Source organism: Capsicum annuum, chromosome 2 (genome assembly GCF_002878395.1).
Source record: "Capsicum annuum cultivar UCD-10X-F1 chromosome 2, UCD10Xv1.1, whole genome shotgun sequence".
In the NCBI taxonomy this organism is placed as follows: Eukaryota; Viridiplantae; Streptophyta; class Magnoliopsida; order Solanales; family Solanaceae; genus Capsicum; species Capsicum annuum.
This window is the reverse complement of record NC_061112.1, coordinates 94603899-94618787: the sequence shown is the minus strand read 5'-3', so window position 1 is coordinate 94618787 and position 14889 is coordinate 94603899.

The following is a 14889-nucleotide window of genomic DNA, read 5'->3' as shown; positions in this document are numbered from 1 at the left end:
ACCCAAATATTTCCCTCAGCCGGATCAACTAACCGAGCACCTAGTCTAGCTAACTGATGAACTTCTCGAACCAAATCTTTCTTATCACCATCTACATAAGAAACACTACCCATAGATAATCTAATAAGGGCATCTGCCACAACATTGGCCTTGCTTGAATGATACAAGACACTCATGTCATAATCTTTTAACAATTCTAACCACCTTCTCTAAAGGAGGTTCAACTCTCTCTATGTAAATACATATTGCAAGCTTTTGTGGTCAGTAAACACATTAACATGTACTCTATATAGATAGTGCCTCCAGATTTTCAAGGCAAAAACAATCGCAGCTAACTTAAGATTGTGGATAGGGTAGTTCCTCTCGTGAGGCTTAAGCTTTCTAGAGGAATAGGCTATGATCTTACCTCTATGAATCAAAACACAACCCAGACCAACCGTAGAAGCATCACAATAAACAACAAATCCGTCTGTACCATTAGGTAACGCTAAAACTGGGCTGAAGTAAGTCGAGCCTTCAACTCCTAAAAGCTCTTCTCACAGGAATCTGACCATTGAAAGTTAACTTTCTTTTGAGTCAATCTAGACATGGGGGATGCAATAGATGAAAAACCCTCAATAAACCGTCGGTAATAGCTAGCTAAATCCAAGAAACTCCTGATGTCTGATGGAGAGTAGGCCTAGGCCAGTTTCTTATTGCTTTGATCTTTTGGGGATCGAATCTAATGCCATCACCAGAAATAATATGATTGAGGAAAGCTACTGACCTTATCAAATAACTGGTGATTTCTAAGAGTTTGCAGCACGATTCTAAGATGGTTTGCATGGTCATCCTTACTACGGGAATAGACAAGAATATCATCGATAAATACTATGACAAAAATGTCTAGGTACTGTTTGAACACTTGATTCATCAAATCCATGAAGGTTGCTGGGGAATTTGTTAACCCGAAGGACATGACTAGAAACTCAAAGTGACCGTAACAAATTCTGAAAGCTATCTTTGAAATATCACATTCCCTTACTTTAAGCTGGTGATAGCCGGATCTAAGGTCTATCTTAGAGAAGTAACTTGCACCTTGGAGTTGGTCGAATAAGTCATCAATCCTAGGAAGAGGATATTTGTTTTTGACTGTGACTTTATTTAGCTGATAGTAGTCGATGCATATTCGAAGAGAGACATCTTTCTTATGCACGAATAGGACGGGAGCGCCTCAAGGAGAGACACTAGGCCTTATGAAATCTTTATCTAAGAGGTACTTAAACTGCTCTTTTAACTCTTTAAGATCTGTTGGGGCCATACGATAAGGAGGAATGGAGATTGGCTGAGTATCAAGAAGAATGTCAATACTAAATTCTATTTGTCTATTGGGAGGTACCCCTGGCAGATCTTCAGGAAAGACTTCAGGAAACTCATTGACTATACGAACTGGCTGAATAGTTAGAGTCTCAGACTTAGTGTCTTTGACTCGAACTAAATGATAGATACACCCTTTTAATATCAACTTTCTGGCCTTAAGATAGGAAATGAAATAACTCTGGAGAGATATTGAATTAGCTTCCCACTCAAAATTTGGCTCATTGAGAAACTGAAACTCACCACTTGGGTGCGACAATCTATAGATGCATAATAGGAATGAAGCCGATCCATACCCAAAAAAAGGTCAAAGTCAACCATATTTATTCAATTAAATTTGCTAATATAATCCAATGAAGGACAGTGATAGGATGCTTTCTATAATTTTTTTTGGCAACAACCGACTCACCTACTAGGGTTGAAACTGAGAAGGTCTTAGAAAGCTTTTTAGGATCTATTTCAAAGTTTACCATAACCAGCGGAGTCATATAAGAGAAATTTGACCCTGGGTCCAACAATACATACAAATCAAGATAAAAAGCACGAAGCATACCAATAACAACATATGGTGAACTCTCCTACTCCTGGAGGGATGGTAAAGCATAGAATCAATTCTAGTGTTGATCGCCATCGGTACTAGATGATGCATCCTGAGGAGGGGATGGATGACCTAGTAGAGCTGGTGCACTAGTATCCTGAGTTTGGGGATCAATATTTCTACTACCCTACTTAGCATACAGGCACTCTTTGATTTCATGGCCCAGCATACCACATCGGTAGTAACCCTTCGTTCCCTTCAAACACTCACCAAGATGGTTCCTACCACATTTCGCATATGATGGGTAACTGGGCTTCCCACTCATACTACTCCGAGACCTAGAAACAGGAGTCCTGCCCAGCTGGTCTTACTTGGTTTTGGTGTGGGAGTGCTGGCTAAAGAAGGAGTTAGCAGAGATGAGTGACTTTGAAACTATGAATGATTACCCTCTTCGAACCTGGCTTGGCCAAACTCAAACTATCTAATTCTAGCCTTCTTATTTCCCCTTTCTCTTTTCTTCAACTTTTTTGCCTCAATCAATTGAGCATGAATCATCAGCCTAGAAAGATCCATATCCCAAATAAGCATGGCAGTCCTACACTCCTTGACTACCGATCCAGAAAATCCAGTAACAAACTTACTCATACGAGATCTATGATCAGCTATCAAATCTGAAGCATACTTAGACAACTAATTGAACTTAAGGTAGTACTCTTTCAGTGTTATCGAGCCATACCTCAAGTTCATGAACTCTACTATCTTAGCTTTCCTCATCTCACGTGGAAAGAACCTATCTAGGAACACATTCTGAAATACTTGCCAAATTATGGGAGCTGCATTCTCACCTCTACCATTTTTCCATATAACCAACTAATCATAGGAAACATACTTTATCCTATAAGATTCCAATTCTATACTCTCCTCTTCTATAACATACATAATTTGGGTGATATTTTTCACCTCTTCAAGATAAAGCTGTGGGTCATCACCTACTTTTGACCCAAAGAATTCAGACAAATTCATTCTCATGAAGTCATGGACTCTGGCTACAGCTAGATTACCATTCTACTGAAGTGGGATCGCCACCTGGTGGTTTCCCTGAACATACAGCTTGGCCCAATGCCTAAAAAGTAGTTTAAAATTCAGCATAGGATATGTTCTCATTTAAAGGGTCAGCGGATTGGGGTGGTTGGTTATAATTTCTGCGTGTGTTAGCTTGGCGAGGAGGCATATTCTATCATGTAAGAGCATAAGTTAAAAGAAGATAGAGACAACTAAAAGCACCATAGAACATGAAAGAAAAAGATGTTTTCCTAAAATGTCCCATAGCCTCTTGCTCATAAATGTGGTGCACTTCACATCCGTGATTAAGACACTACATAAAGCGGGTTGTCTAACTCCCTAGGACTCTTTAAACCTTAGGGTTTGATACCAAGTTTGTAACGCCTTGATAATGAGTCCCAAGATATCCCACGGTTCTCAGGGCTATGAGTAATCCCAAGCTAACCATCTTAACCTTTTACTAATTTTGGAACTCATAATGAAGGTAACTTAGGCATAGTAATCCACTGAAATACTAAAATACAACATTCATTATCTTAACTGATCTAAATTTAGATAAATATAAAGTCTGAAAGTGCTTAACATAAAATTCTAAAAAGCCAACACTGGAAATTTGATGTATAACTAGCAGTCTAACAAACCTCTACTTCTGCTAACTAGAGAGTCATTGGGACAGATCCCCAACCGACTCGAACTGAATTGAAAATAACTAATCAAATACTGCAAAAGCTTAAGAATCTAAATAAATGGGTCCTCGAACCATGAGGACTAACCAACTGTCGGGATATAGATAAAGATACCCGCGGTCAATCACGCTGCTGGAACTGAGCACCTGAACCTACATTATTAAACAATGTAGCACATAGACGTATATGTGGATTAGTACTCTTGGGATGTACTGAGCATATGGGGGTGAATGCATCAGTCAAAATATTAATACAATGTTCATACAACTATCAAAACTGCATGCTAAGTGTAAGTGACTCTCCTTGGCTTGAGTAATCAAAACTCTAAAATTATAGTCATGAGAAGTAAAGCATAAAAGTAATTCTGTGAGCCACCACACTTAGTATCTAAAAGATGTATCTTTTTTTTTCTAGTGGGAGTTTATTCTAACCGACATAAACCATGTGAGCTATCATGGAGTCCAACGTCTCTTACCCACGCTGGTAGAGTTGTTCTACCCTTACCATCGAAATAGAACCTAGCTAGATTGATCACTGACTGAACCCTTATAGGGAATCAAACCTACGGTGGCTCATAGTTCGGGGGCATGAGACCTTGGAATCATACCCAACTCGGTGCTAAATACTACTCCCACACTTATTTCTAAGAACTTTAGGAAATCTACCTTAAAACAATGCAAGGATTTATAATGAAACAAATTACGCTTCTCTTTCTTAAAATCTCAAACTATATGAACAGTGTGGATTCCTTATCTTAGCTTAGAATCAAAAGATCAATTTGTTTCATAAATCTTGGTAGTAATTCATAAGAGGGGAAAAAATCATAATCTTCTTGAAATATCAATACTCAGACTTAGGGCATAAAAACCATGCTTTAAACTCATGCAAGTTCATAGTAAAGAATCATGCTCCATATAATTCTTGAAATAATTCAACAATATCCAAAGTAATGTAATCAAACTCACAATATCATGCTTAAAAACTTAATTTAAAATCTGTAAAATTATATCATACATATAAAGATGTGAAATAGACATGCAATTCAACATTTAAGTCTCTTGTAACATCATAATCTTCAAACAATGATAATTGGGTATGAACCCTAATTTGTAAAATATGAAATCTTAGATAAAGATCATGTTATGGACACAAGGATGGAAGAGTATCCTCATTCATAAACCCCACATACCTTTATGGTGAGGAAATTGTTGAAAGATTAGACCTTCAAGCTTGATTATGCAACCCTAGTTGTTTTTCTTCTATTGTGCTCTTAGATGATGAACTTAAAATTTTAGTAGGGTTAAAATGTGATTAGGATCTATTAATTTCATAAGGTCAAGTTTAGGGATGTTTAAGGAGTGTCAAAAGACTTAGTTTTCCTCAAAATAACATAAAATCAGAGTGTTTACGTTGCTTGGACCATAGGGTATGTGGCACATTGCCCATCGCCTAAGCTAGGCTAGGAGGTGCATTACCCATCACCTAAGTTAGGCTTGGTGGCGCATTTCCCATCGCCTAAGCTAGGCTGGGAGGCGCTTTACCCATCGCCTAAGCATTCCAGGAGCCATAGGCGATGTGTTAGGCTACTTACTCCCCTTTGCAAAGCCATAATTTTTCGCTCGATTATCGGATTTAGGCAAAATTGGTATCATTGGAAAGCTAATTTGATCGGTCTAAATCTTAAAATACCACATATATATCAAGTTATGCTCATTTAAAGATGACCCTTATGAAATCAAATATCAAACTTGATGGATTCAGAAGCTCTTAGCTTGCATTACTCTAAGTGACTCTTATGAACATGTTTTACACATCAAAGCTCTCTTCTCACTAGGATACTCCTTATAAGTCATGTACTCAAATATGAATTACAAGATTAGAGGTTTCACACGCAGGAACAATGGTTCATTTTTTAGCTTAGAAGTATACGGGGTATTACACGTACTCGATAAATCTAAAAAAACATGTCATAGAATTCAGACACCATCAAAACTAACTCTACAGATGGGGACTTTACTCTCATATCTTAGAGATGAGCTCAAAATGGTGAACATCCCTTCCCCACTTATCTTTTATCCCAAAAAATAATATACTATCGATTTAGCCTTATACACCCTTTTTATCCATCCCAGGCATAACTAAAGTCACTATCTTGGCATTATAGCTTAAGAAAATATGATATGGAGATAATCAGGTCATATCCAAAATTACATCAAAGTCCAACATATCTAGAATAATAAAACTTACACAAGTGTGAAAATCCATAAATAACACAAAATAAAACGTTAAACATGGGTTACTGCCATGATTCACCAACCGGAGCAGACACATAGATAGGATAGTCAAAATCATCAAAAAACAAATTTAAACCAATCGCAAACTGGACAGATACGTAAGTAAAAGTAGACCTCGTATCAAATAAATCATAATCCATTTAGTCACAAACATAAATGGTACTGTGATCACCATATTTGAAGCCTTAGCTTCAATCTTTTTCAAACAGACATTATAGTGAGCTTGGTTACCAATCTATGCTAAATCTTTCCCTGATTGTGCTCCTCCCTCTACGTCTTTATTTCCTCGACCACCTTTCATGATTTTTTTGTCCAATCTATGGATGACCTCTTCCATTAATCTTCTATATCTACCCACTGGAACTATAGCCTAAGTCGGTTGTTGTGCCTGGGCATTCGCCTGTCTCAAAAGACACTCCCTATTAAAGTGACCAACAATATCACAATAGTAACATTCCTACTCGAGAGAAGGTCTAGTGGGTGAACAGTAAGATGCCCCTAGGCTTCTAATAGCCTGTAACTGGGAAGATATCTTATCTAGACCCACAGTAGAAGCTAACAATGTTGGCCGAATAGAGCAAGCTGGGAATGCCTATTGATTATGTCCCTTAGAGTAAGATACACTTAAATTCCCAACATTAAGGGACTTTTTAGCTAATATTTTATCCTGATCTACTTGCTTCACCCTCTCTAACTTCTTCACAAAATCTAACACCTCATTGAACCCCTCCCGACAGAAGTCATATGTACAGACAAGACCTAGAGATCATAATTCGAACCCCTGACATAGCATTAAATTCTATGCTCCTTAATAGCCAAAAACTTAGTAGCATACCAAGACAAACCATGAAACTTAGCCTCATAGATTAAAACTGATACATCACCCTATTCCAATGCTAAAGCTCATCCTTCTTACAATCATAGAGGGCTCGTGGCACACACTCCTTTAAGAACAAATCATAAAATTGCTCCCATATAAATAGAGGTAAAATCGGTGATAGATATTCAATATAAGCCCTCCACTATTGCTTGGCATCCTGCTCCAATAGAAAGGTTACAAACTCAACTCCATGTTGTTGCATAATACCCATCTTGTGTAACCTCTCATAACAACTAATGATGAACTCAAAAGCATCCTTAGAGTAGTACCCTAGAATGTTGGAGGTTTTACCTTTTAAAATTTGGTCAGCAAATCATGTTTAGTACCAGTCATCACAAAATCCAAAATTAGATGAGGAAAAACATCAATCCCAAAATCGTCATCCATCCTAGGAGCCATAATAATAGTAGAATAAAACTTGGACGCTGAACAACTGACACAATAGGGGTCGCTCCAATACCATCCAATGGATCCAGTACCATCCAACCTTTTTAGAAAAGCTAACACCTATTAAAAACTTTAGCAGACATAAGAGGTAAGGCTGCAACCCTTGTTGGTGCCACCACCTCAGGCTTCATAACCTATTTATCTACTGTCTTCATCTCATTTAAATGATCCTAGGTGGGGGAAGTGGTAATGATCTTTTATGAGCCTGGACGATCGCTGCTTAAGACCAACCACTTGTGGGTGTGGCTTATCCTCTTCTTCTCTTACCTCTCAATCTTGCTCTTCCTCTTCCTCTAAAAGCAAGCTCCACAACTAGAGTGACCGGTGCAAGGGCTGCTGGTTAGGTTTTATTTGACCTAGTAGTCACCATCTACGAACGAAAGAGTGAAGAAAAGTAAAAACCAATTTGGATCAACAAATAATAATTGGAATAAAGTTACATCACGAAGGAATCAAGAATGACAATTTTCCTAAAGTCATATAGCCTCCTGAAGATTAGTACAAACCTCTTTATACCATTATGCGAGACTTTATTGGACCCATTTTGGTACCATGAGATCGACAAACCTAGGCTTTGATAAAAACTTTGTTACGACCCAATTGAATGTGAGTAGCACCTACTCCCATTCTTTGATGGGAGAACCAATAACCCCAAAAGCATTGACCAACACTTAAGGAATATAAGAAGAAAACTATCCCATTAATAGTTTTATGATTTTCCTATCTAGCAACTTAATGAAATTACAGAAATAAATATTTAAATGAAAACACCCTTAGAATCTAAAAACCGGTGAAACAAAGCATAGTAAGAATGTCAAGAAGGGGATGCAACCCTAAAAGCCAAAGGTAAGTGCATAGTGTCCAAATAAAGGACCACGTCATAAATGATAGATTCCCTGGTAGCCCAATTAAGCTTCTCACTTCTAAAATTTGGATCACATACTAGAATCACAACTGAGGTCTTACAGGAGCTGCTGAAATATGCACTACACTTAACAAAGGTAAAATCAAGTGTAGTGTCAACACACAAAAACAACAGTGTACTGGTATGATTATTTGGCCAAAGATGAGAATATGAACGTTTAACCAAAACATAGTACAGTAACTTAATCCATGTTCATCTAACCTACACCTAGTATAGTAAGTATCAGTTAAGCAGTTTAGGATTGCAAGCAATAAGTCAATCCATTTACAACTAAGTCAAGTGAGTCAAGACAAATTCAAAACAAGTTAAGAAATAATCAAACATACAGATACATTCCCCAATTCACTCATGGATCCGTTAAACTTACCCGAACCTCATATATACACATTATGAGTATCATAACCACCCTTAAGTCATGACCTATAGGGAACAAGTTTCATCCATATTCCAAAACCCCAGACATAAGTGTCTGCCAATCTTATTTTACCCATAAGCTGAGAGAATGTCCAAATACCAAAACATTCCTCATTTAACCATAAGTGAGGTCAAAACCATATAACAAGATAAAATTATTGAATTAACCACAACAAATAATACGCACGATCAAGCCATACTAAGAATTAGTTAAAATACATATATAGTACAAATTGGATTAAACTTCAATGCCATCACATACCCCAAACCAAGCTTGCACAACTCCACAAAGTCATAGCCTTGCCCTTTCATGCAATTTCTGCTTAATCTCATTCTAGAAAATGCATACAAACACATAATTAATGAAATAACCTACCATGTTAGGGATGATAACTCACATTCAACCCCTAAGGCTAAGTTCGTAATCATTCCCTCTGTGTTCTAGGGCTTTTGTATCTGAATTCACTTAAAACTACCATTTCCATAACTGATTTAGTGAAGTAATGACATTTAAGGGTAAATTAACCATTGTTAACCAAAAGCCATTGATTTTATACCTAATTTTCTCCTTTACGCCAGAAAACCAACAAAGTTTAGCTCTTAACCCTCCATGAACTAAGCAAACTAGCAATTCTATGGCTAGATTATTGATTTACTAATTAATGAAGATAAAATTCTTACACTAATAAAGAAAAATATTGATTTATTGATGATTTTAACCAAAATTGTCTCTCCCTTGCCCCAAAATGAGTTTTAGCAAAATAAACTATTTTGAGGAATTTTTAAAATAAAATAATAATTTTCGCCGCTATAGTGACCTACACTGCTATAACGACACTTGTCACTATAATCATGTTGACCGCATTGATTGGGCTATAGAAATTTTTTTCTTTTGAACGACATGCACGTCGTTATAGAGACATGGACAATGCAGAATGATTGATTTTGCCTAGAATGCCCCCTTTTCACAATACACCTTAATTCCAAGGAATTCTAAATAATATCCTTTATGCTAAGATTAATTTCAGAAGTTCTACTTATCCAAATTCAATTTCATAAAATCCTATGAATTTCTTAACATCTTATCTAACTAGGGATTAAATAAAACACCATCATACTTACCTAAATTATTTTTGAATTTCACTAGACCATACCTCTCTCAAATTTCATCCAAAACTAGCCTAGTTTGAAATTCATAACTCCAAATCTGGGAAGAATTTTAGCATGAAATTTTAAATGAGACGCTTATATGTAATAAAAAAAGGTCGATATATTTCCACCTCCAATTCCATATTTCTCTTCATCTTAAGTTTTATAACACCTCAATTTGCTAAACCAGAATGCTACACGATGCTCATGACACTGAAGGACCACAAGCTAACCCATGAATGGTATCTATACCTGTATACTATATAAATATTGAATAATGCAGAAACATGCACTGAAAGGCCATAAGGTTCAATACTGAACATAACATGGATGAGATAACATCTGTGGGATAATACAATACCCAAAACAAAACTGTAAATACTGAAGTCTGAAACATAATAGTCTGTATCTAGTTTGAAAGCCTCTACTATCTGAATAATCTGAATAAGGAGTTGATAGGACATGTCCCCAACTAACTCCAACTAATAACTAATTAATAAAATAGTAGAGAAATAATCATGTCCTCAAAGGATGAGGACTCACTTTTATTCTGACTGCTGAGACTGGAATCTACTGCTGATCTGGAACTCGTGTCTCTAAACCTATGGTGTAACATAAAAAGAAATCACCATAGTGCAAATGCGTCAATACAATAGAATGTACTGAGTATACATGTGAGGCAGGATAATACAAGGGTTAACATGTATGAATAATGCTAGCTGACTGTCTAACATGAATGCGAGAATGCATACAAAAATATGTAACTGTAACTGACACTGTGATATCATGATTACTAAATCTAAATACTGATTACATGACATACTAATAACTGATAGCATAAATAGCTGTATCTGAATGTAACTGATAACATGGGTGACTGTATCTGACAGTCCTGAATCTGATAGAACTATTTGAGTTCCTTACTGTATCTGAGTTGACTATATCTGAGTCTTGAATCTAAAAAATTGTCTCTTCTTTTACTGAGATTGGTACTGAAACTATGGGAGGTAGCATTTAAATGACATGCCCCTGATATGCCATCATGGCTGAGTTAGGGTACAATCTGTAACCCCAATTAGAAGGGTATCAATATCGCACCACTGGTAAGGACAAGTTATGGGCAAACCTTATTTGATAGTGTCCTTAAAAGAGAACGATGGGGCCGTTATCTGACAGTGCTTATCCACCTCATCAATCCTCATCGAAAAGTGTTGATGCCTCAACCTATACAGGCTACATAGTTCTGGAATACAAGGATGACTTCTAAGGATCACACCCTCATCTGATAGTGTGTGTCCCTATCCTTGGGTTTAAACGGTGCTAATTCCTACTCCCATCTAAATGGACACTGAACATGGTTTACTGAACTGAACATGAGCTGAGTTACTAAGTTCCATTGACTGACGAAATACTAATGATATCTGATAACTGACTGAGTCTTGAGATCATGAAGATTTTTCCTGAGTCATAAGACTATCTGAAGCCTAAGGATTCATAGCTTGACTGAGAGTATCGTGAAAACATGACATGGCTCTAGGTACATAGCTAATGTTTCAGGTACAAGTACCCCTAGGAATCAATGGAAGGAAACTGATAAAGCATGACTTACTTGAATATATAATCATCATCATAATACATTTACTGAAGCATTTCATCAAACATGTGATAGGCATAAGCTTGTACGTACATGGTGATTTCATGATATCATGCTAATTAGACACTTTCCCTTCATCTAGGTATTCACCAAACACATAGTAGGCATAGAATGTGTAGACAACATCATATAACAATTAACTGTCGTGATTCAATTCCAATTTAATCATTCAAGGATTTAGTCCTAGGGTTTCATGAATCTATACCAATACAAATCAACCCATATGGAATTTAACACTCATTCATGGAATACAATTCAATTACTCATTATCAACATGAACAAAAGTAGCCCAATCATGAAATTCATAATAAAATCCATAACTTTAATTTAGAAAAGGGATTCTTGGGCTTCATGGATGAAAGGAGTCCATGAATGAACACTATGCATTCCTTAGTTCGTGATTTCATGAAGATTGATGGTGAAACCTTCTTGAAGTAGAATCCCTAATAGAAACCCTAGCTTGTTCTTGAGAGAAACTTTAGAGAAAATAGTATATTTTGGGTGAAGAATGGCTAAATCACGTGCTATTGGGTTTAAATAGGGGTAGGAAATTGACCCTTTTAACCTGGAATGCGTCATTTAATTTCAGTAAAATTTTCCTGAAATGGGCCCCTGGCGTAAGGCGACATTATCGCGCTATGTCACTGGAAATTGACAATTGAGAAATTGAGGGATGGCACGACGCAGAGCCATCGCGTTGCCCCTTCCTTCGTGACCTGGAATTTTGGCGCAACGCAGGGAAAATCGTGCTGAGACACTGGAAAAAGGAAAATTCTAAATTTGAGTGCTGGCGCGACGCGCCATAATCGTGGACACCTACTGGAAATTTCCAAATGCCATTTCCTCTTGTGGCGCGGTGCGCCACTGACTAATATGGCGCGATTTTACGACGGAAACTTGAAATAGTCATAACTTCTTACCCAGTTATCGAATTTAAGTAAATCATATATCGATGGAAATCTTATTAAATTTTCCACATGAAAAAAAGTAAAAATCTTGAAAATTCCTCATGGAATAATTATTATTCACTTTATAATCTAATACTAAGAATTCTTGGGATGAAATTTGCTAGAAACCTTTGTGGTATTACAAGTTTCTAGTTTTCTGAAATTTTTCTTGCTCATGAATAGTTTGTTTCTCTACAGTAGTTAGTGGTATTTTGTATTGCATATCTGGTTCATATAATTGAAATGCATATCTTTTGGCTACTTTGTGATTGTTCTTGACTTCAATAATACTTTAAATTTGTTGTTTGTCTTAAAATTAATTGTCCTGGTGATACACCAAGTGACCATGAATATTTTAAGTTTTGTTTTTATATTATCCATGCATTTAGCTTTTTGATAAATCCAAAACGGGAAAGATATAGTTAGTGCGGTACTTATAACCCTTGACTATATGTAATACCCCGTATTTCCTAGCATAATCTAAGTCCTAATACATGAGTATTCGTATATAAAATTCTCAAAATACTTATTAATTTTTAGTTTAGAGACTTCCATTGCGTAGGAAATTCAATTAGCTTTCCAACGATATAAAATTCGCCCATATCCAATAACTGGGTAAGAAGTTATGATGATTTTAAGTTTCAGTCGTTAAACACCGTCATTTTGACCCTTAGCGCATCGCGGAGCTAGTCTAAAGAACAATTGTCAATTTTCAGTGTGGTACCGTGATGTTGGCACATCGCGTCAATGACCCAGTTCACGTTTGGCAATTTTCAGTGAGCCTCTGCGATTTTAGCGCGTCGCGGAGGTGGCCAAAATGGCATCCAGTGAAGGACCGCAATCTTACCACATTGCGTCATCATCCAGTTTTCCAATTGCCATTTTTCAGTGGCTTGGCGTGATAGTGGCACATCGCGCCAAGGCCAAAAATTGGGATCTTTAGTTTCCAGCTTGAGTTTTTAAATTTGTTTAGGGGTATTTGGGTCTTTTTCCTAAGGCCTAAACTCATCCTAAACATGAAATTTAACACCTAATTTACCTAAATACTCATCATTATTCAATTTCTCTCAAATTAAAGATCCTTTTTCAAGAACCAGAAACCCTAGCTCTTAAATTCAAGGCCAAATCTCAAGAACTCCCCATCAATCCTTCCAAATTCATTAACTCAGGTATGTTAGATGTTCATCCATGGGTTCCTTTCCCCCATGGAGTCAAAGTATCCTATTTAAATTACAAAATTGTGATCTTTTCAAGTTATTTGATTTTAAATTGTGATTTCACCCATGAATCTCCACGAACTATGATTTTATACCATGTTTCAATGAAATTATTGTGGTTATTCAATTCCCCATGTTTTAATGTTATCATTCCTTGAATTAAATCATAATTTAGTATTATTCATGTTGAATTCATGCTTTTACTACAAGTTCCATGACATTTTCATGATTTGATCAAACTATGAACTCCAAGTGTTTTATAAAATACCTACAAGAGTGATTGATTTAATAAAAGCCTTCATGCTTTGTCCTTTAAGCTTTAGTATCATTTTACTATTATTGTCTTTGAGTCCTGGGGGTATTGAATACTCAAAAACCATAACTGTTTACTTAGTCTAGTCTCAGTACATTACAAAATAGTCTTCAAAACATACTATGAGCATTATTAAGACAGTCAGATATCAGTCAGTTAAACTCAGAACAGTCTAGTATTTTAGTGTCTTTCAGTTAGGAGTAGGATTTAGCACTAAGAAAGTGTAGGGATAACGGCTTCCCCATTAGATAAGCAGAGTCACTAGTAGCAGTCCCTATACTCCCAAACTATGTAGCCAACGTAGGATATGAGGATTCACCCATCAGATTAGGTTGGACTATCTCGCAGAGGTCACCCATTAGTTCAGGATTGACACCCTTAGTCCTTCGGACTGTACATCAGTATAGTGGATCTACACAGCCAGCGTTAGTACCCATGGAACGGTATTAACACCCTTCCAATTGGAGTTATAGGTTGGACCCCGATTAAGTCAAATTGGGGCATGCCAGTTAGATAATACCTCCCATAGTCTCAGCCACAATCTCAGTCACAGTCTCAATTACAGTCTTAATCCAGTAATCAGTTTAGACATTCAATCCTAGTGTTGTTTGACCAAAGCATACATATGTCAGTTATTTCAGTATTTTAGTTTACAGATTTTACTCAATTCATGTTATGTGCTTGGCCATGCATCCTCAGTATATATATTTTCAAGTATATTTAGTATTTAAAGACCTTCATTCATATGCGGTATTTACAGATTTCACATATTTTCAGTATCTACAGATTTTATGCTCTCTATTCAGTACTCCATACTTTACATGTATATTCAGATAATTTATTGTTCCTGTTCATAAAACCATGCATATCAACGTACCTCATTTAGAATACCAGTACATTCAAAGTACTGATCGCATACCTTTTCTTATGCTATGATGTATTATATCATAGGTTCTGACGCCCAGTTTTTGGACCGCGCTTAGACATTTCAGACATCTCAGCAGTAG